General features: G+C 44.2%; 1 protein-coding gene across 10 annotated transcripts in view; it reads left to right on the forward strand.

Annotated features, from left to right (window-relative positions):
- Positions 1 to 26891, forward strand: part of LOC143820654 (poly(rC)-binding protein 3-like) — a 254865-nt gene that overhangs the window by 153252 nt on the left and 74722 nt on the right. The window contains exon 1 of one of the 10 annotated variants that reach the window (XR_013225443.1): positions 9168 to 9407. The exons of 8 other annotated variants lie outside the window; for them this stretch is intronic. The gene's annotated coding sequence lies outside the window, so the exon portion shown is untranslated. Of the gene's footprint in view, positions 1 to 9167; positions 9408 to 9512; positions 9732 to 26891 lie in introns of those variants that run through there. One more of the 10 variants, XR_013225444.1, reaches the window with a different exon arrangement.

The following is a 26891-nucleotide window of genomic DNA, read 5'->3' on the forward strand; positions in this document are numbered from 1 at the left end:
CCCGCCCTAACTCCTCCCACACAGCCCTTACTCTTTTATTCCGTCTGTGGCGCCCGGGCGGTTTAAAGATATTTTTTAAGATTTGAAGAAAACATTCACCCAACTGAGCAGTATACGTAACTTGACTCCAGCAAAAATGAAAATTAATATATTCATAATTTCAAGCAAATCTCAAATTTCTGTTGGTTTTTTTTCTAGCTCTGTCAATGTACTGTATTTTTATCTCATGTGGGTCTCAGTGGGAGGTTAAAGTGATACAGATCACAAAGGTGTGGAAACTGCCTGTTGTCATCTATCAGTGTTAAGCATAAAAAAGAGAATGTGAAGAATAGGACATTACCCTGATCAAAAATCTAAGATTCAGGATCCGAGGATCGAGCCAAACACTCTTGCATTGGAATCTTTTAACTGCACAGAAGACAAATCACCATTGTCCTAAAATTCCGTCTTCCCTCTATGACATCATTGCAGAATGCTGGGAGCTCCAGGCTGCTTGTACATCTGATGGTGCCCAGAGGGTGGGTCTGGAGGCACAGCAGAACAAGGTTGGAGAACAGGGGGTAGAGGCAGCAAACGTATGCCTAGAGCATTGGGGAGGGGGCACAATATAGCATTAGGGGATCCTAGGACTGGCTGGCAGCCAGGCAAGAGACATTTGGAGGTGGTTTGCTAGCTTGGCCAGCTGGGTGTCATGGTTAGGAGTGCGGACTTCTAATCTGGCAAGCCGGGCTTGATTCCGCACGCCCCCACATGCAGCCCACTGGGTGACCTTGGGCTCATCACAGCACTGATAAGGCTGTTCTGACTGAGCAGTGATATTAGGGCTCTCTCAGCCTCACCCACCTCACAGGGAGTCTGTTGTGGGGAGAGGAAGGGAAGGCGATTGGAAGCTGCTTTAAGACTCCTTCGGGTAGAGAAAAGCGGTATCTAAGAACCATCTCTTCTTCTTCTTCTTCTTCTTCTTCTTCTTCTTCTTCTTCTTCTTCTTCTTCTTCTTCTTCTTCTTCCTCTTCTTCTTCTGACGAGATCAGACTTGCCTGGTCTAGCCAGGTCAGAGAGAAGATGTGTTGCACTTTGCAGGGAAGAGGAGGAAAGGTGACTTTAAGGTTTGGTTTCTTTTATCCTGCCCTCCCCCTGGAAGAAGAGAGTAGAAGGCTTCTCTGCATTCTAGACCACCCCAGCAGGGAAGGTGAAATGGTACTAATTGTTTAATTTGTTGATGATTTAGAATATCTGTTCGCCGCCTTTCTTACTTATGGAACTCAATACTGCTTATAAATCATTAAACGTGTAAAAAAAATACACAAAAATTTTAAATCACGACTCATGGCCAAAATGTGTTCCTGAAAAAAACCTGTATTCAGGGGCATCCTAAGTTTCATGGGTGAAGGGACAAGGTGCCCCTCCCTGGGGCTGCCACTGGGGGCACCAGCCCTCTCTGGTGCCCCCTCCAGAGGGGCTTCTTTGATTGGTGAGATGTCCAGAGGGCATCTCCTTGTGATCTGACTTCCCAGGCAGAAAAAGATTGGAGAAGACAGTTCGTAGCTCTGTAAGAAATATTCTTTTCTTTCAAATATTAAGAAAGGAAAAGAAAGGAACAGAAAACACAGCCTAGCCTTTGATCTCTGTGAAAGACAAGTTGTTATTTTAATTATTTTTAGCCTGGTGGCAGTGAATATATACCATCCAGCACTTTCTACTGGAAACACGGTAATTTTTACTTCTGCGTCAAGTTCCGCCATCAGACTCCCACAGTCACAATTAGTCACTTGTTTTGTAAATTGTCTCAGTGCTCCTTTGTTAAGCAGATACAAACCTGCATTCTTTTTATAGTCAGAAAGAGCAGAGATGCCAAGAACTTTAAAACTAACACTCTTGACACGTTAAAATCAGAGTCCAGTAGCACCTTTAAGACCAACAAAGATTTATTCAGGGCGTGAGCTTTCGGGTGCAAGCACCCTTCGTCAGACTATGATCTTCTTACATGACAGGGAATATATAGCAAAAATCAGTTCTGTTACATCTGTGTCACAACCAGATACAGCCAATGAGAGATCAAAGGCTATCACCTCTCCATATGCTGCTTGCTCCATACAACTGTGATTTAAAATTTGATCTCTCTACCAGCAACACTTTGGTCTCTCTCTGTAAAGTACATTGAATTCTAGGGGATTCATTGGCTGTTTTGACAAAGGATTATCATTGGCTGTATCTGGTTGTGACACAGATGTAACAGAACTGATTTTTGCTATATATTCCCTGTCATGTAAGAAGATCATAGTCTGACGAAGGGTGCTTGCACTCGAAAGCTCACGCCCTGAATAAATCTTTGTTGGTCTTAAAGGTGCTACTGGACTCTGATTTTATTGTGCTACTTCAGACCAACATGGCTACTCATTTGAATCTACTCTTGACACGTGTACTTATTATTTTCTACCTTGTCATTTCTAAGTCAAACATCTCCCTGTATTGCCCCAGGGTATGCATCAACAATAAAACCTAAAACTTCTTCACCATAAAAGCCAACATTTAGAAGCCTTTGACTATTTTACATGGATAAAATGAGCCATAAAAGCTATAAAACTAATAAAACTGTTAAAATATAAATCAAAAGACAAGATTAAGAGGTGTGCGATATATCTGCTAATCAAAAAACATAAGAAGTTCTGTGGACCTATTATGACTATACATGAGTGACCCAGTCTTTCCTAATTCTTAAAGCCAGCCACGCCAATTTTGCTACTTTGCTAGTTAACAAATTATCTGTATCTGATAGCAATATTTGCAGGCGATGCTTTCTCAGGTCGTGAGGACATTCTATAAGCATTGGTCCTCATGCACCTGTGCGAATATGTTTATACAGCTTGCACTCAAATAAGATATGCTCTCTACTTGACCCTCATTGCAGATACAGAGTCGATCCTTAAGAGGGAGTCCATCAAATTTCCCACTCAAGTAAGCAGAGGGCAGGGCATTGTGACGAAGGAGGGTAAAGGATCTCCTGTGCTCAGGATTTACCACTTTTCTTAGATATTGCATCTGGGTGTTCCTGTTTAGGAAATCTTTCCTAAAGAGTGGGTCCTGAATATTGTTGAGATCATGTTGTCTCTCTACTTCTATCACTCTTGTCTTAACAAGATCTATAGCCTTGTCATAACCCATAGACAAAAACAATTGATATGAGAGACCATAGTAGCACAACTTTTTAGTGAGTGCAATTTGCCAAGGTGCGACAAATGTGTCGATCACTATTAGACTTGAAAGACCTTGCTGTTGGAAAAGTAGTTTTAGCCAGAATGTAAAGGTAGCTATCCAAAGCCTGGACTGAACGTTGACAAGTTGGTAAAATGCAGTATGGATCCTAATTCTGTCAGATGGATCAATAACTGGTTGACAGATCGTACCCAGAGGGTACTTGTTAATGGTTCAGCATCTTCTTGGAAAAGAGTAACAAGTGTAGTGCCCCAAGGATCTGTCCTGGGGCCTGTGTTGTTCAACATATTAATAAATGATCTGGATGAGGGATTAGAGGGGATAATTATTAAATTTGCAGATGATACTAAACTGGGAGGGTTAGCAAACATAACTGAAGACAGCAACAGAATACAGGATGATCTTGATAGGCTCAAGAAGTGGGCTAAACTAAATAAAATGAAGTTCAATAGGGACAAATGTAAAGTTCTGCATTTAGGTAGGAAAAACCAAATACACCAATATAAGATGGGGGAGATTTGTCTTGGCAGTAGCATGTGCAAAAAGGATCTAGGAGTCTTAGTAGACCATACATTGAACATGAGTCAGCAGTATGAATCAGTGGTTAAAACGCAAATGGGATTTTGGGCTGTATCAAACGGAGTATCGTGTCCAGATCACGGGAGGTGATGCTATCATTGTACTCTGTTCTGGTTCAGCCTCACTTGGAGTCCTGTGTTCAGTTTTGGGCACCCCAGTTGAAGAGGGATGTTGACATACTGGAACGTGTCTCCAGAGGAGGACAACAAAGATGGTGAGGGCTATGGAGACCAAGATATATGAAGAAAGGTTGGGGGAGCTTCTTCAAGTATTTGAAAGGTTGCCATATGGAGGATGGAGCAAAATTGTTCTCTCTTGCCCCAGAGCGACAGACCAGAACAAATGGGATGAAATTAATTCAAAGGAAATTCCATCTAAACATCTGAAAGAAGTTCCTGACAGAGTGGTTTCTCAGTGGAACAGGCTTCCTCAGGTGGTGGTGGGTTCTCCATCTTTGGAAATTTTTAAACAGAGGCTGGAGAGCCATCTGATGGAGAGGCTGATTCTGTGAAGGCAAAGGGGTGGCAGGTTACAATAGATGAGCTATAGGGATGTGAGTGTCCTGCATAGTGCAGAGGTTTGGAATAGATGCCCCATGAGGTCCCTTCGAACTCTATGATTCTATGATTCTATGATTCTATGATTCTATGATTCTATGATTCTATGATTCTATGATTCTATGATTCTATGATTCTATGGAGGGACGGAGCAGAACCAATGGGATGAAATTAATTCAAAAGAAATTCTGCCTAAACATCAGGAAGAAGTTCCTGACAGTTAGAGTGGTTTCTGACCCCCTAGTTCTTTGGCTAGTAAAGTCACTTGGCTCTTGACAACTGGATTCAAACCCACCAGCACTTTAGAGTCCAATAAGATGGGGATATAAACTTTTGAGAGTCCAAGCTCCCTTTGTTGCTTGTATCTGATGAAGGGAACTTTGATTGAAGGCTGGGGAAGCGTGGTATGTTTAGCCTTGAGAGGAGATGACTGAGAGGGGATCTGATAACCATCTTCAAGTATTTAAAAGGCTGCCATATTGAGGATGGAGCAGAGTTGTTCTCTCTTGCCCCGGAGCGATGGACCAGAACCAATGGTATGAAATTAATTCAAAAGAAATTCCATCTAAACATCCGGAAGAAGTTCCTGACATTTAGAGTGGTTTCTCAGTGGAACAGGCTTCCTTGGGAGGTGGTGGGTTTGGAGATTTTTAAACAGAGGCTAGATAGCCATCTGACAGAGAGGCTGATTCTGTGAATGCTCAAGGGGGTGGCAGGTGACAGTAGATGAGCGATTGGGATGTGAGTGTCCTGCATAGTGCAGGGGATGGACTAGATGATCCAGGATGTCCCTTCCAACTCTATTATCATATGGTTCTATGATTCTAAGTGGAAATATTTTGTTCACTTAGAAAAAGCAGCAATATGTGATCACATGTGCAATCTCTTTTTTTAACTGATTGAGCATACGCAAACTGTTTGAATGCAGGAAAACTGGTCCAGCTTTCTGCTCTGCCTTGCTCTGTTTCCTTCCTCATTAAATCTAGCCTCAATAGCCCAGGCCAGCCTGATCCCATCAGATCATGGAAGCCAAGGAGGGTGGGCCCTGGATAGCACTCGGAAGGGAAACCTCAAGGAATGACCAGGTCATGATGCAGGAGCAGGCAGGGGCAAACCCCTTGCCAATGTCTCTTGCCTGGCAGCCAAGATAACCGCAGGGTCTCCTGGCTACATTACACAGGTGCCGTGAAATACATCGTCAATATACAAATCTTTCCCCCTGCGGTTTCTGCCCATGTGGGCCTTGGGGTTCCAGACTTTTCAGGGGTGCAACGGTACCCCCTCCGTCCCCTTTCACGAGCTGGTAGGGCTCGGCCCTGTTCCTTGAACAGTCATGGTACTGATCGCAGCCGGCAAACAGACAGTGGCCAAACCAGTGGGTGACCACGTATCCGTCAGGGATGAAGACGGTTGCCAATTCCCAGTTGGGAATTGTCTGGAGATTTTAGGGGTGGAGCCTGGGGAGGGCAGGGTTGGGGGAGGGGAGGATACGGCAGCATAGTGCCCAATGTCTGAAAGAGTCGTTTCTCCAGGGGAACAGAACTTGGTCATCTGGAAAACGGTTAAAATTCTGGGAAATCTCTAGACCACACCTGGAGATTGGTAACCCTATGAAATACTGAATTTGGGCGGGGGGTCTATGATTTGCCCTTTTCTCGGCATGTCCTTCCTCCAGTCCCTGCATACTGGATTATACATTTCCGTCAACAAAGAGACATAACCCATAATTCACTGTGCCTGATTAGAGGGGCATGGCCACTTGAAGACCCTAGTGGGGCTGAGAGATATTGCCCTTCCTGTCTTTGTGGGAGGGCTGCCAGCCTCCAGGTAAGGCCTGGAGATCTCCTGGAATTATAGCTGACCTCAGAATTATAGCAGAAATCTGTTCCCTTGGAGAAAATGGATGCTTTGGAGGATGGACTCTGTGGCATTGGACCCTGCTTATAACCAGAATTAGACTTTGTGGGCTTAAAGGTACCACTGGACTCAAACTTTGTTCTAAACCAGAATATAGTTCCATAATTTCCAAAAATCGCTCATGCAACAATGCCTTTTTGTCTACTGAATTTTCTGGTTAAGCCATCTAAATCTAGGACTCCGTATGCAATAATCTGATTAAAAAACAACTTAAAATCTCTTGTGAGAATATTTTAGCCCATTGTGGGCTTCTGCTGCATCTGCACAGGTTCCTCCCGCACAGCCTGAGCACGTGGTCCAGGAGGAGACTGGCGTGTGGCTTAGGAACCCTGTAATCAGCTCCTGCTTCTAAGCCGTAATTAGATCTGCTCCTTCGGCTCTGTTGATTCAGTTTACTTTGCTTGTTTAACGGCTCCATGGCTGGGACCAAGAGATCTTATTCAGAGAAAGAGCCGCATTACAGGAATGAAGAGCAATACGGCATGAATCGGCTGAGCTGACACGTCCCACCGATCAAATGAAACAGCAAAAAAGGGCTTCCCATGTACAGGCGGGCTTTCTTCAAGAGCTACTCGTGCCAAAGTTTGAACCCAAATGCCTCTAATTTTGAGCTCCCTCCAGAGCACGAAATTAAGTGGAGGAAACGTTCGGTGTTTAATAGAGTAGTAATTATATGTAAAGCAGGAAGTCTACCAATTGTGCAAGTGACACTAGAGGTTTTTTTTAAAAGACACTTCAAATATTTCTATATCTATATTTCTAATGTAAAATCTTGATGTAAAAACATGTTCTTAGCAGATTGGATGAAATTCCCAATGAGAGGAAAACAGCTAAAGATCATGGTTCTTTTTTGTTACAGAACAAAAGAGAGTTGTAGAGATGTACAAGATGACGGCTCTCTTCCACCAGCTGGCCGCTGGGAGAAGGAGCTACCAGAGGTAGTCAAACTGCGGCCCTCCAGATGTCCATGGAATGCTGGCAGGGGCTCCTGGGAATTGTAGTCCATGGACATCTGGAGGGCCGCAGTTTGACTACCCCTGAACGGAGAAAGTGATTCTGCTGATAGCCCTGTCAGATTTCAGTCCAGTTGCAAGAGTTTTAGGTTATGTGCTTTCAAGAGTTAAAGCTCCTCTCAGAAGCGTAGGCCCTGAATCTCATATTGGTCTCCCAAGTACTACTGGACTCAGATGGACTCCCAAGTACTACTGGACTCTGAAACTGTCCTGCTGATAGAGCAAATCTGGGGGATCCAGCCCTACGAAAGGTGAGGAAGATGAATAACAGTATTCAAATTCAGAATTTATCAAGTGCATTGGATTTTCCGAATGCTTCACTAAACAGTATCATTGTCCCCCATGGGACATTTAAAATAAGGCTGAAGGGAAATTGGAGCGGAATGAACCCCCCAGCATAACCAACTTCAAGCGGGGATTGGATGAACATGTGGAGCAGAAGTATGTCCGTGGCATGTAGCTACAAGGTCTATTGTAGATAGAACGCTATGCCCAGGGCAGTGATGCTCTTGGTGCTTGGGGGGGGGGGCACAGCGGGAGGAGGACTTCTGGAGTTCTGGCCCTGATGGCGGGCCTCCTGATGGCACAGGGGTCTTGGCCACTTAATGACTCAGAGGGCTGGATTGGATGGGCCGTTGACACACAAAAGCAGCTGTTCGCCTCTGAAATTCTTGACTAGCCAAAGCCACTGCATTCATTTCAGCTTTGATGTTCAGCAAAGCACTGAAAAGGATGGGGTGCACCGAACCGTGTAACAGTAACATATGTAGAAATTATTCAGGTGCGTCTCTGTGGTAAAAAAGTGTGGTAAAAATTAAGTTCCTTGTTTGGACGCACTGTTGCCTGTGAGATGTGGTGCTCTGTTGATATGGATGGTTGAACGCCCTTGAAATGCGCCTGGTGCCTATAGAACGGCCCAAGTAAGAAGGACTTCAAGGAGCAGGAGACCAGGAAGGAACAAGGTGCACAAGCAGGCAGGGCCTTGGCTCAGCCTTCCTCCTGCCTGTGCTTTAGAGGGGGTTGCCAGGGAGGCAGGGAGGGCTGGGCACATATTCAGGACTAGGCAGCTCTGTTTACTTGGCTTTTGTTATGCTTGAAAATGGGGGGGGGGGGAGAGATGGGTTAAGCAAGGATTCCCTGAAAAGGGAGCTGAACCGTGTAGGTGCTCTGAAAATACCATTTTCAAGAGAAAAACCTCCAGTGTGGTTTAGCTTTATTTTTTAAAGGTAGCTGATAGAGATGTGATGGCCACTATACAAATTTGGGCACCGTGGCAGGGGTTTCAGTGCAGGTTAGGTTTGCACTTAATCCTTCATGTATCAGCTTAACAAAATTTGAGACAGACAAGCTTTCGTGAGTCACTGCATACTTCTTCAGGCATTTTGTATCTGAAGAAGCGAGCAGTGACTCACAAAAGCCCATTCCATCTGCCACAAATCTTGCCAGTCTTAAAAGTGGTGCTGGACTCTTGCTCTCGTCTACTTATGCAGCTACCGGCCTTGGTCTGTGATCCTTTGGAAGAGATTTGTCTCTTTCAAGGACACTAATTAGAGCCTGCTGGGGCGCCTTCTAGGAGGAAGCCAACAGGTCTTCTGTGTGGGGTCCGGGTCTGTTGTGCTTTTTGGCACTCTCACCCGCCCCCCTCCCCTCTCCGTGGCCTACCTCTCTGTTGAGCTCAATCGCAGGAGGCTGTGACATTCCGGGCCCCTTGACAAGTGCCTTTGTTTAGCCCTATTTATAGCAAAGGCAACTGCCCTGCCCTCTGGCCGAGCCGCCCCCCCCCTAAGCAGATTTGAAGCAGAGGCACCTCTCATGTGGCACTAATTGAAATGATTGGTGGAGGGGGGCGGTGAGGGGAGCCTGTGAGCTCATGCTGCCTAACCCTGGCTTATCTGCTTGGGGGCTAAACTGGGCTGGGGGTGGGGAAGGAGACGATGCAGATCTTTCCCCTCCTCGTTCCAGCAGGGCTCAGGACTAACCCGGCCATCTGTCCACCACCTTTGGAACCGGAACACAAAACTGAGAGTCCACACTGCAGCTCCCCGACTTCCACAGGACGAGAGAGAGGAAATTGCTTCGGGGGGGGGGATCTTGCGTGACCGGATGGGCTGTGGGACTCTCGTGGCAGGTCAGTGCCCTGGGGGGCCAAGGGTTTTATCTCAGATCTGCGTTGTGGGCGAGGGAGGGTTGTGGGCGAGGGGCGCCGGTGACATTTGCCCCAGCCTTCAGTCTCTAAACGGGATGAGTCTTCCCAGGGACGGTGTGCCTCTGAGTTCCTGGCACGGCTGCCAGCTGCGCAGAATACTGTGCAGCGCTGGCTGAGGGTTGAAAGGAGCAAGTTACTGGAAGAGCTATTTGGGTTTCCCATGATTGGGGCTGATCATTTGGAGGCAAGGGCAGCGTTAAAATATGTATTAGGAGTTGTCATCCGAGATGTGGTGGTTTTGCTGAGGTGAGTAACCCCTCACTTCACTCTTTTTGCCTGAGGATTTGAACTCTGTAATATTGTTGAAGACTCCGTTTCGCCCCATTCGTAGGGCTTCTTAAAACGTTAACACCAATCCAAGGCGGAAGGAAGAAAGCTTTTCACAAGCTGTTATGTCATTTGAAAATAAAGAGGTTGGAATCTGTGCTGAGAGCGGGCGGGAATGTGAACCTGGACAGAGTTTTACTTTGGGGGAGTCAGATGGGGGGTTATCTTGGTCTTTTTCTGAAGAATTGAACCCAGATTTAAAAATATTTTTTCTAATAAAAACTGTTGTGAAAAATGGATGGAAATATTGAAAGAAAGAAAAACCTCTGGGTAGTGTGAATTTTTGCAGTAAAAGAGACTGCAACCATTAGCCAATTCAGCAGGATATATCTCGCCAGAATGTTGTTCTTTACGTGTTGTGATTTTATTTTATATGATGATGATGATGATGATGATGATGATGATGATGAGTATGATCCATATACTTCATTGTGGTTGTTTTTCACCTCAACGTGTTGCTGCAGTATAACTTGAAGGGTGTGTCTATACATTACTAGCGGGTTCAGCATCAGTATTATCTTTTTTAAAACAGCATTTATAGTGCTTTTAACTTGTGATCTTGGTAGTTACATTTTTTCCTCAACATAGTTTAAACATGGAAAATCCCTGATCTCTTACTACTTCACCTAAAAATAATGTGTGTTGTAGGCTCCTTAATGCTTAATGTAGAATGCTAAAGATTCAAATAGAAAACATTATAAAAGTAAAAGAAAACACAACTGTGTTGCTTTAAAAAAAATCTCCTTAAACTATTTCAAGTATTTTGGCATGTTTTTTTTTTTTTAAGAAATTCTCCATTGGTAACCAAAATGGGAACAAAAATCAGAAAGAAAGTTTAAAGTGAAAATAGGGCAGAAAAGTGGAACATTTCTTCCCTCTCTAATTTTAAAAATGTTATGTTCTGCATTCAGTCCATGCTGGGCTTTTTGTGGGAAGAGTGGTTTTGTTTTTGTGAGGATAAGAGAGAGAAAATGAACCATTTTCAAAATATGGAAATAGAATATCTCATGCCCTTAGAAATGTAGCGATATTATTTTCACATATTTCAGCGTCCAGCAGTCAAGCCACAAAACTAGTTGGCTTTTAGTAAAACTGGCATGAATCTTCACCAGTTTGTCAAAAACAGCTACAATTGACCAAACACTTAAAACTGTGTAACAACAAAACTCAGTAGCACGTTGTGGCGTGCATCTGTCACAAGTATGGTATTTTAATGGCAGCCATTTTGATACTGTGAATATATAGTAATTTTTGCTGGCTTCTGTAAAAAAAGCCCTGTTGTGACATTTATATATATATATATATCCCCCATGTGTATTATACCATTAGCATTGCTTTTTATTTAGCTGTCAGAAGGTTTATTGTTGTTTTTTAATGAAACAAAATTGAGATAAGCTGTTGAGGTGATCTTGTTCAGCCTTGCTGGATCTTTTAAAGCAGGGGTAGTCAAACTGCAGCCCTCCAGATGTCCATGGACTACAATTCCCAGGAGCCCCTGCCAGTGGATGCTGTCAGGGGCTCCTGGGAATTGTAGTCCATGGACATCTGGAGGGCCGCAGTTTGACTACCCCTGTTTTAAAGCATGGTCGAAGAAAATTAACTGGACTGCAATGTCACAAAAACCAGTGAAAGGCCTGTGCCCTACAATGAAGCTAACAATTTTAAAATTTAAGAAGGGTGGGCCATTGAAGAACTCCGTCCTTCTCTCTCAGCTAGTGATGCTCCCAAAGAGAGGTGATATGCAAATAGTATACCTTACTGCAGGTTTGAGGGGGAAATACTCCACACACAGAAAGACCTCTTTATTTGGAAAACCGGGATGTGTGATATCAGGTGGAGGCTTTATGGCCAGAAGAAAAGAGCAACAGGATTCTTGTTTGTAAAAGACATTTTATCAGCTGAAGAGGTGCAAGGCCAAGACTGTTAGAAGAGCAGGACAACCTCTGGCTAAGAGGGTTGGAGCAACCTTGGAAGGCGCTGTTGTTCATGGTGATTAACAAAAACAATAGTCACAAACTGTAAGACGGAAATTGTGCTCCTTGTTAACCATTACCATAGAAGTTTTTCAAGTGGGCAGCCCTGTTGGTCTGAAGTAGCACAACAAAAATAGAGTCCAACAGCACCTTTTAGACCAACAAAGATTTATTCAAGGCGGGAGCTTTCACTCAAAAGCTCACACCTTGAATAAATCTTTGTTGGTCTTAAAGGTGCTGTTGGACTCTATTTTTTGTCACAGACCTTTTTGATTTTTTTTAATGCAGCATTTTACATTTACATTTGTGTCAATAATATATCTAGCTAACCAACGGTATAGAAGAAGTGAGTGATATAGCAGTTTATAATGCAAATAAAACTGAACAATAAAACAGATACTAGCACAGTTAGCTTGAGACTTATAACACAGCTATGAAATGCAGTTGGGAGGGACAGAAAATCTTAGGTTTCCTTGGGAATGACAGGAGGGGGATGCCCAAATGCACTCCCTATGAAAGGAAAACATGTATTTGGTTTTCTAAAAAAGCAAAAAAAAAAAAAAAGCAAGAAAGGTGGGCTATTTTGTTGTTTCATGAAAACCACCATGAGCCTTTGGGGAGGGCGGTATTTAAATACAATAAATAAATAATAAAATAATTAATAAATAATTATTATTACATTATTATTTATATTCATGACAGAGTTCAGAACTGGGAAAGCTGCATCAGTGTCAACATCAAGTTGCAGAATCAAGTTGCACGTTTTTCTGTATTATTTGCTGAGGCTGCTATCTGAGAAAAGAAAGTGCACTTTAGCCTTGACAGAACAAATGATTCAAAATATAAGCAAGTGGCTAAAGCTATGTTAAAAATGATAGTTACATTAAAATTTGCTTCTTAAATATTTTGATCTACACAATTTTTTTCCTCCCTGTGTTGCTATCTGTAAGAAAAATCGACAGGAGAGGGGAAAATGGGTCACTTGGGTTTTAGGATTAAGCAGTAAATCCTGAGTAGATAAGGCTTAGCTGAGAGGCTAAGGTTTATGCTGTCCACTTAGTTAATGAGGAGTGTTCGTTGTTGGTTTTTTTAGATTGTGTGTGACAGGATTGGGAAGAGGTGACATATTGTGCTTTCTGATAGATACTATTTAGGATTAAGATTCTTTTTTTAAAAAAAGAAATAAATCAAGAAGGACTTGATTTTTAAAATGGCCAGGCAAACAAAGAATGTTTGAATTAAAATCTAGAACAAATTTGCCAGTTTTAATAGCATGTTTTACTAATTTATGTCATCACCGTTTGTTTTGTATTTGGGGATCGTGTGTGTGTGTGTATTCTTGCTGGTCATTGACTGTATTAAGAAACTACCGCTACTAGAACATGATTTTAATACTGAGGGATGCTTTAAAATGTGTTTCATATGTTGCTGAGCATGTCACAAGAAGGGCCGGAGAGTGAGGTGGGCAATGGCTAGTGTAAAAGACATCCATGATCAAAGATGATCCTGTTCGGCTGGAATGCCGCTTTTTTCCTCATTGTCATACTGACATTTGGAATGACTGCGGTTGCTTCCAAATCAGTTTGTGTACAGAGAATTCCAGGTTCTTTCCTCCCTGCCTTTGCCCAGATAGCAGGCTGACATTAGGGTCCGGTTCCTCTTAGATATGTAGAAAACTCCACGCTCCGCCCATCAGAGCATACCAGAGGCATCTTTGGCATTGTTTACAAGATGGCCACTTTCAGAATTAAAGGAACATCGATGCATCCTTTTGCCCATGGGTTCTGTTTTCAGTTAGGATTGATACCAGTTCAACTCCTAGTAGTAGTGGTGTCAGCAACACATTTTTATTTCTGCCAAGTTGGGATCAAAATCTATACCACAATAGTTGTTTGACATACGGGAATACAAAGTCTGCCGTACAGGGTGCCTGGAACGCCCTGGCACAGCATCATTGCAAGGGATCCTTTCCACCATTCCAGCCTATGCAACTCCTGTTGCAAACTTTGGGGCTAGAAAATTCCTGGAGATTTGGGGGCTGAACCTAGAGAGGAGAGGGATCTCAGCAGCTTATAATGCCATAGAATCCACCCTCCAAAGCAGCCATTTTCTCCAGGGGAACATCTCGTTTGGAGATCAGCTGTAATTCTAGGAAATCCCCAGGTACCACCTGGAGGTTGGCAACACTGTGTACTGTTGATGGTTCCTCAGCACCAGCAGACAAGGAGACTCAAAATGATAATTACACAGTAGGGTTGCCAGGTCCTTTTTGACAACCATGAGGGAATGGTGGGACTTAACGAGTAGCAAGAAGGAGGCTAAGGCAATGTTGCTGGTGATATCACTTCCAAAAGGAACTGGAAGTGATGTAATCACACTGCACCATCTTGGTGATGCTCTGGTACTACAGCCAAAATGCTATGGTAAAAATGGCTTCTACCATAGGGTTTTTGTTCAAATAACTGAGCATTGCCACAATGTAGCAGAGATAGTGATGTCACTTCCAGCATCGCCATGTTGCTTTAATGTAGTCTGGACCTTCCTCTTGTTCCTGGTTAGTCCCCCATTGTCTGGCTGATTGGTGGCTGGGGGTGGGGCTTGATGGCAGGGAATTCCCTGCCTTCAGTAGGGAGGTAGGGAACCCTATTACAAAGTGATTTCCAAATACCACGACCAGCAGACATGCAACCTTCTCTCCCTCTCAACAGTTTTCCTTTGCAAGGCCTCAGGCCTGTACCTGCATGGTCCCATGACAGCGTGTTTGTGGAAATCACTTGTAGTCCATGAAGGCTCTGTAGGAAAAGAGGTGTCCAAATGTCCACATTTTCCAGGTGGCTCCTGGATACGTACAGCTATAGTGTGGAAGGCCTACTTACTCAAGACTTGAGGGACCTTCTCTGCTCATAGCTTTGGGTGCCCACTGGGCTGCTGTGGGGGTTTCAGATTTGACATTCGCAGGACAATTGGAAGTGGACCTGTGTTGCCTCTAGAGATGGGGCCTTTGAGAGAAGATACCAACCTGTTCAGTTGGGCTTTGTGATCTCACCTGGTTCTCTGTCCATTGAGATGCTGCTCTGGAATGTCCCAAAGGTTCTAGAACAGCTTCCTGCCTGTTAGTGTCCCAAGAGGCATTTTATTAAAGCCACAAAAGGCAAGCACGTTGCCATCTTCTGGACTTTATGAGGCAGGGTGGAATACTTGAAGCAATAATCCCGCATTTCCAATGCTACAGTTGTTGCTACTTCATGTTTAGGGGCACCTGTTTTTTGCAAACTGTCCTGCTTCATCTCTGATTGGGAGTATCCGCTGGCAGAGTATTCTTTTCCATCACTTATGCTTTGGGGGTTCCTGTTATGCTGGTGCAGTTAAGAAGGCAGCTAAGATGTCAGCACTGCCTTCTGGCCAAGTGGAAGAGACCGGGTCAGCAGTTCGGGAACGTTCTCTGTGTAGCAGGCAGAACTTTTCAGGAGGAAGGTAGGTAGATAGTCCAGTCTAACAAAGACTCCTTAGTTCTTGGGGACTAAGCAGGTTGATGGGTAGAAAAAAAGAGAATTAAGTTTGAGTTCAGTGGCATCTTTAAGACCAAAAAGGTTTAATTCTGAGTTGGCATTCAAGATGCCCCTGGACTATTGCTTCAGATTAACATGGCTACACACCTAAATCTATTGGGAAGAGAGACAGGTTTTCCTAGGGTTACTCTCCTTGTCATCAGTGTATATTTTAAAAAATGCTTCTTGTCCCGTGTACTTGAGGTTCCACTCTGTGCATATGCGTGGTTGCCACCTGTGGTGGCCAATTTGTGTTGGCTCTGCCTCATGTCACAGCTATTTTGTGATTGTGCCCATCACCCACTGTCTGCAAGCTAGAGGGCCTTTGCTGTACAATGTGGCCCCCCATGCCAAGTGTGATGGTGGGGCATCTTGTGGCTGCCGTTTCTACCACACTCTTGAGGAGTAAATGCCAGTGCACCTTCACCACTGGACTCCCAAAGACATTGACACAGACGCAGGCAAGTCCTGGAGGAAGGACTGGGCCAGCAGCACATCTGTCATGGTGGGGGTCAGAGTAGAAGCCTCTCCTCCAGGGACACTTCCCCTCATGTCTAGCATATGTCAGAGGAATTCCAGATGGATCAGGATGGCAGGGAGGCTGCGCATTAACCCTCTCCAGGCCAAATGGCAACGTATCCTGCCACTTGATGCAGCAACACATTTTGGAATTTAAAATATATATATTTACTGTTGCTACACTTTTGATTCTTATTACTGGACTTTTCATGACTTTGGTATAAATTAGTAGTAGCATCATGCAGATTTCAAATGTTTTTTCAGTTTCTTTATACTTGGCTTTCCTGTCTTCACTTTGGGAAGGGGAAACGTGCTTCACTTTGGGAAGGGGAAACGTGCATTCAGCTAGTTTATGGGAGAGGAGAGGAAACAAGTGTTGTGTGCTCCCGTTTTAATATGTGTCAGGGCTTCCAGGCTGTTTCTGGGAATGCCTGGTCTGCCAGTCCCCGTGGTACATTGTGCTTCCAAAAGACGGGGTGGGTTCTGGTGGCACTTGCTGCTAATAGCCACGGTCCAGCACAACAGTTCTGATCTCTGCTTTAAAGTCGGGCTCCAGTTCATCCCCAGGGGCCCTTCTTCATAACTAGTTTAATGTTCTAAACTTATTTAAATTCCTATTTTTGTATTTTATTCTTACACATGTAATATTGTAATTGCCCTGCGTCTTCAGAGAGAGGATGGAAAATAACAACAACAACAACAATAATAATAATAATAAATAATAATGACAATGACGACAATGATGCAAGAAAAACTTATTTCTGCCACGCAGAATTCTACCTGTAAAGTCCAGCATCTGCTCGGCTGCTGTCCATTGAGCAGAGTTGCCTGGCCCCTTCTTGGCAACCAGCAGAGGAAGGAGGGCTTCCTAGAAGCAGCAGGAAGTCCTATCCGACATACAGTGACATCTCTACATCACTGCCCATATGACCTGGATGTGACATTGTGATGTCAGGGAGCCTCTTTGATCTTTGGGCAAAATCTCTATGGTCAATTTGGCTTTTATCCAAGTACTAGAGTATCACCCTGACATCCCAGATGTAATGATGTCACTTTCAGGTCACATGGCCAGTGGTGTGGGCATGTTGGATGATGGAAAGCTCGTTTTCGGGCTAAGTTCTTCCTGTGCGCAGCTGCTCAGTGACAAGGACATGAGACCTGTCAGCAGAGGTCCCCCCACCTCCACTGGAGAAGTCTGGCAACTCTCATCATTGAACTGTTTTAATCAACCAAGGCAGATTTTTTTACTGATGACAGATTATCAGCAAAATAACCCCAAAGGCTGTTGATGTCTTAGGAGGGTCTCATGGTAAATTAAGGTTGGGGGATTATGCCCCTTTTCCATTCCCTACACAGTTACACGTGGCAGTGGCATCCAGCTCCAACGGGGCTTGCAGGGCAGAGGTTGAACAAAGGTGGCTCACCATTGATTGCACTGCGGTCCTCAACTTCCTTGGTGGTGTCCCTTCTTAGTTTCTCAGATTGTATGAGCTCAGGCTGCCCTGGGCCATCTGGGTGAGGACAGTTTCTGATTAACAGTGTTGAGCACATCCAAGGAGAGGGACTAGTGAGTGCTTTTTCACAGTTGTAGCACTGCGAGTGTTGCCTTGTCTTGGTGACTGGCCTGCATCATTTCATTTGACTTACTGGGTATACTTCCTACTTTGCTTGTTTATCCTTACCTAAGCCAGTTGCTTGTTTGACACAACTCTACACTGCTGTTCCCACTTTCTAACTGTCATTGCAGTGTCCAGAGCTTTGTGAGGCTTTTCTGGTTCTTGTTTGCACTTGTTTGACTATTGTTGTACTTACGGAAACCAGAACCAAAAATGTACAAGTATGCCCCACATTTGAGGGGGAACAGAGATCTGCAGAATGCACCTTAGCATGTTGTTGTTGTTAGTTGCAAAGTCATGTCCGACCCATCGCAACCCCATGGACAATGATCCTCCAGGCCTTCCTGTCTTCTACCATTCCCCGGAGTCCATTTAAGTTTGCACCGACTGCTTCAGGGACTCCATCCAGCCACCTAATTCTCTGTCGTCCCCTTCTTCTTTTGCTCTCAATCGCTCCCAGCATTAGGCTCTTCTCCAGGGAGTCCTTCCTTCTCATGAGGTGGCCAAAGTATTTGAGTTTCATCTTCAGGATCTGGCCTTCTAAGGAGCAGGCAGGGCTGATCTCCTCTAGGACTGACTGGTTTGTTCGTCTTGCAGTCCAAGGGACTCGCAAGAGTCTTCTCCAGCACCAGAGTTCAAAAGCCTCAATTATTTGACACTCGGCCTTCCTTATGGTCCAACTTTCACAGCCATACATTGCAACTGGGAATACCATAGCCTTGACTAAACGCACTTTTGTTGGCAGGGTGATGTCTCTGCTTTTTAGAATGCTGTCTAGATTTGCCATAGCTTTCCTCCCCAGGAGCAAGAGTCTTTTAATTTCTTTGCTGCAGTCTCCATCTGCCGTGATCTTGGAGCCCAGGAAAATAAAATCTGTCACTATCTCCATTTCTTCCCCATCTATTTGCCAGGAATTGAGAGGGCAGGATGCCATGGTCTTTGTTTTCTTGATGTTGAGTTTCAAGCCAACTTTTGTACTCTCCTCCTTCACCCGCATCAACAGGCTCTTTAGTTCCTCTTCACTTTCTGCCATTAGAGTGGTATCATCTGCATATCTGAGGTTGTTGATATTTCTCCCTGCAATCTTGATCCCTATTTGTGATTCATCTAACCCTGCCTTTCTCATGATGTGCTCTGCATACAAGCTAAATTGGCAACAGTATACATCCTTGCCGAACTCCTTTCTCAATTTTGAACGAATTAGTGATTCAATGCCCGGTTCTCACTGTTGCTTCTTGACCTGCATATAGGTTTCTCAAGAGACAGATAAGATGCTCTGGGATTCCCATCTCTTTAAGAACTTGCCACAATTTGTTGTGCTCCACACAATCAAAGGCTTTAGCATAGTCAATGAAGCAGAAGTAGGTGTTTTTCTGGAACTCCCTAGCTTTCTCCATGATCCAGCATATATTGGCAATTTGATCTCTAGTTCCTCTTTTTGAAATCCTGCCTGTACTTCTGGAAGTTCTCGGTCCACATATTGCTGGAGCCTAGCTTGTAGGATTTTGAGCATAACTTTGCTAGCATGAGAAATGAGTGCAATGGTGCGGTAGTTTGAACATTCTTTGGCATTGCCCTTCTTTGGGATTGGAATGTACACTGACCCTTTTCAATCCTGTGGCCACTGTTGAGTTTTCCAAATTTGCTGGCATATTGAGTGTAGCAATTTAATGCAACATCTTTTAAGATTTTTAATAGTTCAACTGGAATGCTGTCACCTCCACTAGCTTTATTGTTGCTCAGACTTCCTAAGGGCCATTTGACTTCACATTCCAGGATGTCTGGCTCAAGGTCAATGACTATCCCATCATGGTTATCAGGGATGGTAAGCTTGCTCTTGTATAGTACTTCTGTATAATTTTGCCACCTTTTAAAAATTCTGGTTCTGTGAGGTCCCTACCGTTTTGGTCCTTTATCATACCCATCTCTGCATGAAACTTTCTCTTTCATATCTCCAATTTTCTTGAAGAGAAAACTGGTCCTCCCTACTCTATTGTTTGCACTGTTGATTTAAGAAGGCATTCTTATCTCTTCTCTGGAATTCTGCATTCAATTGGGTGTATCTTTCTCTTTCTTCCTTGCCTTTCACTTCCCTTCTCTCCTCAGCTATTGGTAACGCTTCCTCAGACAGCCATTTTGCTTTCTTGCATTTCTTTTTCTTTGGGCTGGTTTTAGTTGCTACCTCTTGTACAGTGTTGCGAACCTCTGTCCATAGTTCTTCAGGCACTCTGTCTATCAGATCTAATTCCTTTAATCTATTTGTCACCTCTACTGTATATTTGTCAAGGATATGATTTACTTCATACCTGAGTGGCCTAGTGCTTTTCCTACTTTCTTCAATTTAAGCCTAAATTTTGCAACAAGAAGCTGATGATCTGAGCCACAATCAACTCCTGGTCTTGTTTTTACTGACTGTATAGAACTTCTCCATCTTTGGCTGCAGAGTACATAGTCAAACTGATTTCTGTATTGACTGTCTAGTGTTGTCCATGTGGAGAGTTGTCTCTTGGGTTGTTGGAAAAGAGTGTTTGCTATGACCATTGTATTCTCTTGATAAAATTCTACCAGCCTGTGCCGTACTTCATTTTGTACTTCAAGGCCAAACTTGCCTGTTATCCCGGTTATCTTTTGGCTTCCTACTTTAGCATTCCAATCCCCCATGATGATAAGCACATCATTTTTGGGTGTTGCTTCTAGAAGGTGTTGTAGGGCTTCATAGAATTGGTCAACTTCATCCTCTTCACCAGCAGTGGTTGGGGCATAGACCTGGATTACTGTGATGTTGAATGGTTTGCCTTGGATTCGAACTGAGATCATTCTGTCATTTTGGGGATTGTATCCCAAGACTGCTTTTCCTACTCTTTTATTGATTATGAAGGGTACTCCATTTCTTCTGAGAGATTCTTACCCACAGTAGTATACCTGATTGTCATCCGAATTAAATTCACCCATTCCTGTCCATTTTAGTTCACTGATTCCTAAAATATCGACGTTCAGTCTTGTCATCTCTTGTTTAACCACGTCCAGCTTGCCTTGATTCATGGATCTGACGTTCCAGGTTCCTATGGAATAAAAGCCTTTATATCATCGGACTGTATTTTTCCCCCCAGTTCCCTCCACAACTGAGCGTCCTTTCTGCTTTGGCCCAGTCGCTTCATTCATTCTGGTGCTACTCGTACTAGCTGTCTGTTCGTCCCCAATAGCATATTGCCCATGGCTCACAATGGTTGGGATCCACTGCCTCAGAGGTTCAGAGTCATGACAAGGATGAGTTGTGGTGGCAAGAAACTGGCCTTCCTTTAAACAAAGAGGCATATGAGCTGGTCCCTCTCAGCTTTTCCTTAATGCTCGCATGGATAGATGGGCTTTTAGTGTGTTCAGGAGCCACATCAAACTGCCCATATAGAGCAGACTCTTCTAATGCAATCAGAATTCCCTCAGGAGCCATGCATTAAAACCATTATGAAAATGGAATTTTCATTTAACCCATGGCCTTTCCTCCTGCTGCACCCTAAGAAAGTACAGCAAATGTTCTGTCTCCAAAGGATACTAAAAGTCAATATGGCTAAAAGCTCCAAATGAGAAAGAAAGAGAAAGGAGATAAATAATAAAGTAGCTAGCTTAGAGTTCCCCCTCGGTTACTAATAAAATGCCACCTGTACATTGATTGTATATCTGTCACTGAGAGCATCATCAAAAATGCATTTAAATATGATATTCCATAAGGGACTCAAGGGGACATTGGCCAAATCTGTCCCTCTGATGAAATTAGACAAATTATTTCATGCCAGATGGAATGCATTTTCAACTTGTTTTGCAAGTACAATTCAGAGAAAGGCTTATGCGTTTGGATTGTTTTGCGTAAGGTGTAAAAGTTAAATGCCTCTTTTGGCCAATAGAGCTTTCACACCCATCCACTCTTCTCTGTGGACGGAACAGAACAGCAGACCTGTGTCTTCAAATGGAATCTGGGGAGGGGTCAGTGGAAAGGCGGCTGAGGAGAAGAGATTCACGGCACCTTCCCTCCAGGCCCTTGAACTCCATTTCCCCTGGGAGATGGCAGAAGGCCGAGAAAGAGCTCAGTGTTGGCTGGAAATCATCCCTCTGCACTCCAGAACATCTAGAGTTTGTTTACAAATGGGCTTTTCACCCATCTGACGTGCAAATCATGAGTGATTTAATATTAAGCATCAAATTCCATAATCCTTAACACGTGATGCCGCGGACTAAATAGTTCGGTAAGACCTTGGTGGGAGGGCTTTGTCCGTGATGAGGAAGGGGCCTGATTGGCCCCTTCCTCCAGACAGCCCATGAGCCGGGCCAATCGGCAGGCTCAAAGTGCCTGCCGATTGGCCTGGCCGATTCCCACCCTGCTGACAAGGAAGCAACTGCGAGCCGCGCGGAGTGCGAATTGCGCGGAGCGAGAACTGCTCGGAGTGCTCCCTTGATGGCGGCCTGATGCATCCGGAGGCATGAAGCGCCTCCAACGTGTCAGGCTGCCAGCAAGGGAGCCCCCGGCAGCCGCGCTCCGCATGACTGCCGGGGGCTTCCTGGTCTAGCGCCCGCTGTATTTAGATTACAGCGGGCTTGATTACTAGTGAACTATATATCCGGTTCTCAATATTCTCCATCAATGGTGGTCCTTATGTTACAGAGAATTTGCATGCAATCCTTGTATATGGTACACTTAATTTTCCATCTCAATTTTTTTGAATACTTCTCATGTTACCTTGAATGCACATACAGCTCAGTGTGTGATTTAAATCCATATTCATTCAGGTACGGGTTCCCAGTTTGATTTGTAATGAGGGCTCATTGGCTCATTCTTACAAACAGGTGCACATGTGCACAGGTGCAGGTTGAATGCGCACTCACTATAACGCCTGACAGGTCAGTGGTTGCCAAGGCAAGGCAGGGGTCTGTCCCCACTCTAGCCCCCACCCTAGCGATCTGCCGTGGCCCTAGCAGGTCTGAATCTCAAGAATATGAAATAAATGTCAAAGGCCTGTGAACAGGATGATTGATTTAAAGATATGCTGTCCACAGACAGGCAAAAACTCTGTGGAAACCGGGCAGAAAGAAGGATTAGTGACTGAAAACATGAAAGGCGATCCAAGCAAAGCAGATCAGCCTCTGTTTCAAGAGCCCTGCTTGAATGGCCTCTTCTACAGGCAGCCTGTCTGTTGCCTTGGGGACGCCCATTTGGGTAGGAAAGTGGGGTATAAATGTTTTTAATAAAATAAAACATTTATACATTATAAGCTTCTTTTGAGGGGGAAAGTGGAGGAGAGGAGAATGATGTAAGCTACTGTTGGTCCCCATTGGGGAGAAAAGCAGGGTTCATCTCTCCAACTTGCTGGGGACACTTATTCAGGGATGTCTTTCCCCAGGGGGACTTTCTCTCGGAAGAAGCATATCCTTGGAGATTTCAAAGCAGTGCTACAAGGTCAAGCAGTGCATAGTCCTGTTTTTGTGTAGCTGGATCAGCTAATATGTCTTTGGTCTGCAAATGGCAGCTGGGCACAAAGCAACATGGATTTGCGATCAGAACTGCAGTCTAATTCTTCCTTGCTTTGCTGTTTCTCCTATAAATATTGCCCCTCAGCCTACTTTCAGCTCTTAAGGGGGAAGGACAAGCACAATTTGTACTTTTCTTCCTCCTGAGGCAAAGCACAGCTTTTTTGACAGAGGAAGCAGCATGGAAGCAAAGTGTTAAACCTCATTTTAGTTGTTGCTGATCATTTGACCCTTAGGTAGGCAGACTCAGGTGGGTCTAAGCAGCAGGACAAAATGTTGAGTCCAGGGGCATCTTGGAGACCCACAGAGCTGTATTTGAGGTGTGTGCGTGCACATGAAATCTCACTCCTTAAGACAGACAGTTGAAGATAAGACCTCATGTGGGAAACTCCATAATCATCCCACTCAGTGAGTGCCCTTTTTCAAGTCTTAGTGGTCCAAAGTTCTTTGAGTCTCGAAAGCTCATGCCACGAAAATCTCCTTGGTCCCCCTGATGCTCTGGGACTTGATTGAGGTAAATGCATCAAACCTGACCTCTATCACTGCAGACGGGTGCAGCTGCCCTCTGGAATGATCAGTGGTCTTTGCAGCCCCTTTCTGCAGTTAATTGCTAAGACGTCTTCAAAAGTACGTTAGCAAAAACTCTCAAAATGCTTTGCCGAGCAAAGCCAGCCAAAACCTTGGTCATTTAGAGGCTGATTTCAAAGACCTTTGCGAATGGTAAACGATACCCTGCCATGTGCACTTCATTGCTGCACGTCTATTTGGGCACATTTGGCATGGGTGGCTGTGCTGTAGCAATAAACAAAAACTGTCATTATAGATCTTGTCATAAGGGCCGCTTTCATGTCAGCCTTGTTGAATAGATAAATAGTTGTCTGTGGCACTCTTGCGGGGCTTTTTCATCATGGAGACAAGGCTTCCTTTATTAATTACTCACTCCAGCAAGAACAGCAGTCTGGGATGCAAAACACACTCAGTTGCTCTCTTGCATATCCAAAATGTGCGGTAGGTTGACAGTTCTAGGCGAATTGTGTAGATGCTAAGAAACACACATTTCCCCAGATCTCAGACAGACACAAATGAATGCTGAAAACTGAGATGACAGTTTTGTGGGTTGCCCTGCCACATTCACCCCTGGCCCCTGGCTGGTGGAATGAGCTCCTGGAGGAGATGTGAGCCCACATGAACCTGTTCTTCATACTCTTAAGATTGGTGATGGAGATAATTGTACACCATCAAACCTGTTGAGGGCAGAGCCCCTGAGACGTGCCAAAAAGCATCTTCCTCCCATTTGTCTGCATTCAGCTTCCACATGGTCATTTGCCCAGCTGCCCCAGGATAGAGATGGCTTAGACCAGGGTAGTCAAACTGCGGCCCTCCAGATGACCATGGACTACAATTCCCATGAGCCCCTGGCAGCAGGTGCTGGCAGGAGCTCATGGGAATTGTAGTTCATGGACATCTGGAGGGCCAAAGTTTGATTACTCCTGGTAGACAAAGAGACTTGCGATGTCCTACCTCTGAAGATGCCAGACCAGACCATGACCACACAGCCCAGAAAACCACAACCACCATGAAAGGCATCAGGCATCTTTGTACCCACGTGGCCCAGCTTGCGGGACCACTGGTCTAGGTGCCCCCCAACTGTTCTTGAAGTGCAGCATGCATAACAGAAATCTCTGGAAGTAGTTCAGATTTAAACGTTTGAGTAGTCCCTGGGAATGCCACCTTGGCATCTCTTTAATACAAGTTGCTGGTGTATCTCCTGCACTGTGTCGTTGCTTGGATGCTGCTGCTCTTTTTGACCTGTTTATGCCTACCCTTTTAAAATCATTATTACTTCTGACCATCCTTCAGCTTGAGGGTAATGATTCATCTCCTGCCCTCTGTGGCGGATTCAGACAGCTCTTTTCTTTCATCTGTGGTGTTAACCTTAAGGCATTTGTGCCATCTGATCATGTCCCTGTCATTTCTCATGCACTTTATGTTCTCTGTCCTGTGACCACCGGCAATATTTGGCAGAGACAGAATTATCAGTGTCTTGCAGTCACGAGGAATTTTTGTTTGGAGAAAAAGCAGAGCGATAAACCTAGCGGAACTCTTTGCTCTCTGAACATGTGGGTACGTAAATGGATCCACCGATATGATTCATCGCATTTCCTTCTGCTAGAGAAAGAACCCTCTCTGGGGCAGGTGACCCTCCTCCACTCTTAGAAAATCATTCATCGTCTTGCAGACTTGATTCAGTTGTGTTGATATCCAACATATTCTTCTGTATGTGCTCTTGGATTGTAATAAAACATTGATTGATATCTAACTTTCTGCCCATTTTGTTAACATCTGTTAAAACTCTTCAAGTCGCAGCAGACTTATGCCAGCCCTTCATGGGGTTGTTAGGCCAGACATGTTCAGTGGTGGGTTGCCCTTGCCTGCCTCTGCATAGCAACCTTGGACTTCCTCAGTGGTCTCCCCCCCAAATATGACTAAGGCTGACCCTGCTTAGCTTTTGAGGTCTGATGAGAGATCATAAAGGCTCATGGAAGCATATATTCTATATCTCCCCAAATCTGAGGCAATATCCACCTTTAGTCTGAAGAAAATGAAGGCATTCACCAAATTCCTATTTGGGAAACTGAAAACCTCTATAGCATGGATGAAAAACTATAAAGCCCCAAACTGTTGAGAGGCTGCTTCTTTTACCCCAGAGGTTGGCTGTGTTTTTCCTGGAGCCAAACCATACATGGGCCAGGTTGATGGGTGACTCCATTATACTTTCCATGTGCATATACGAGTGTGTGTGTGAGAGAGACAGAGAGATCAACCGATTTCTTTCAAATGTTGATTCAGCTGGGTAGCCATGTATGTTTTAAGCAGTAGAACGAAGTTCTACTTTAAGTGGCACCTTCAAGGCCAACATATTTCTTCAGACACATTGAAACAGATGTTGCCAGTCCATACATCAAGGGAGATGATGAGCAGCAGCTTAGCATACAGCATAACGACGATGCAAGGACCAAACTGGAATAACAAAGTTAGTTTATATGGCTGCCACTTGTTTAGATTTAATTGTGGGGAGAAACATAGTGAAGGAGATATATCAAAATCGGAAACTGATGAGCAGATGTTGGTCTTGAAGATCTTAAAGTAGCCACTGGACGTAAATTTTGTTCTTCCAAAAGTATGATAATTTGAACTTCTTTATATTCTCACTTTAATTAGGGTAAATCCTCTAGATATATCTAATATGTTACTTTTGTGGTAATTAATAGTGCTTTGCAGTAATCATCCATTCACCTCAATTAGGGTAAACCTTTTAGATACCAAACTATACCTGAATGGTGACTGTTTACATTTCCACAATGAATGGGAAGGCATATAATTTATGATCACCAAACTAACTATAATAATAATTTTTAAAAAAACAGTTAGAACACAGTAATCTCAACAGAACAGAACACTACAGTCTTTCTATTACCCAACGACAATCCGATGCAACAGCTAATTACCAGACTGATCGGAAGCCATCCACTGAACTGCCATGACCTTTCAAATTGATCGTCTGGTATTAATGAATTTTTTATCACCTCACATGATGCTGAGCTTGGTAAGTTATCTGTCTAGTACATTTTTCTCCTGACCTTTATCCCCCAAGGAGTTCAAGGTGATGGGCGTGCTTTTTCTTCTCTATTTGATTCCCACAACAGCGCTGCAGGGTGCACTCAGCTGAAAGAGTGGGACTGGTCTAAGGTCACACAGGGAATCTTCATGGCAGTGTTGGAATCTGAACCCGGGACTCGCAGTCTAACTGTGATGCCGGTGTCTCAGCATCCGGCTATGGTAGAATGCCCAAACAACTTGGGCAAATCCTTTGTATGCAGAGGCTGTCTAAATTCTTTGATCCTT

This window comes from Paroedura picta, chromosome 11 (assembly GCF_049243985.1).
Source record: "Paroedura picta isolate Pp20150507F chromosome 11, Ppicta_v3.0, whole genome shotgun sequence".
Lineage (NCBI taxonomy): Eukaryota > Metazoa > Chordata > Lepidosauria > Squamata > Gekkonidae > Paroedura > Paroedura picta.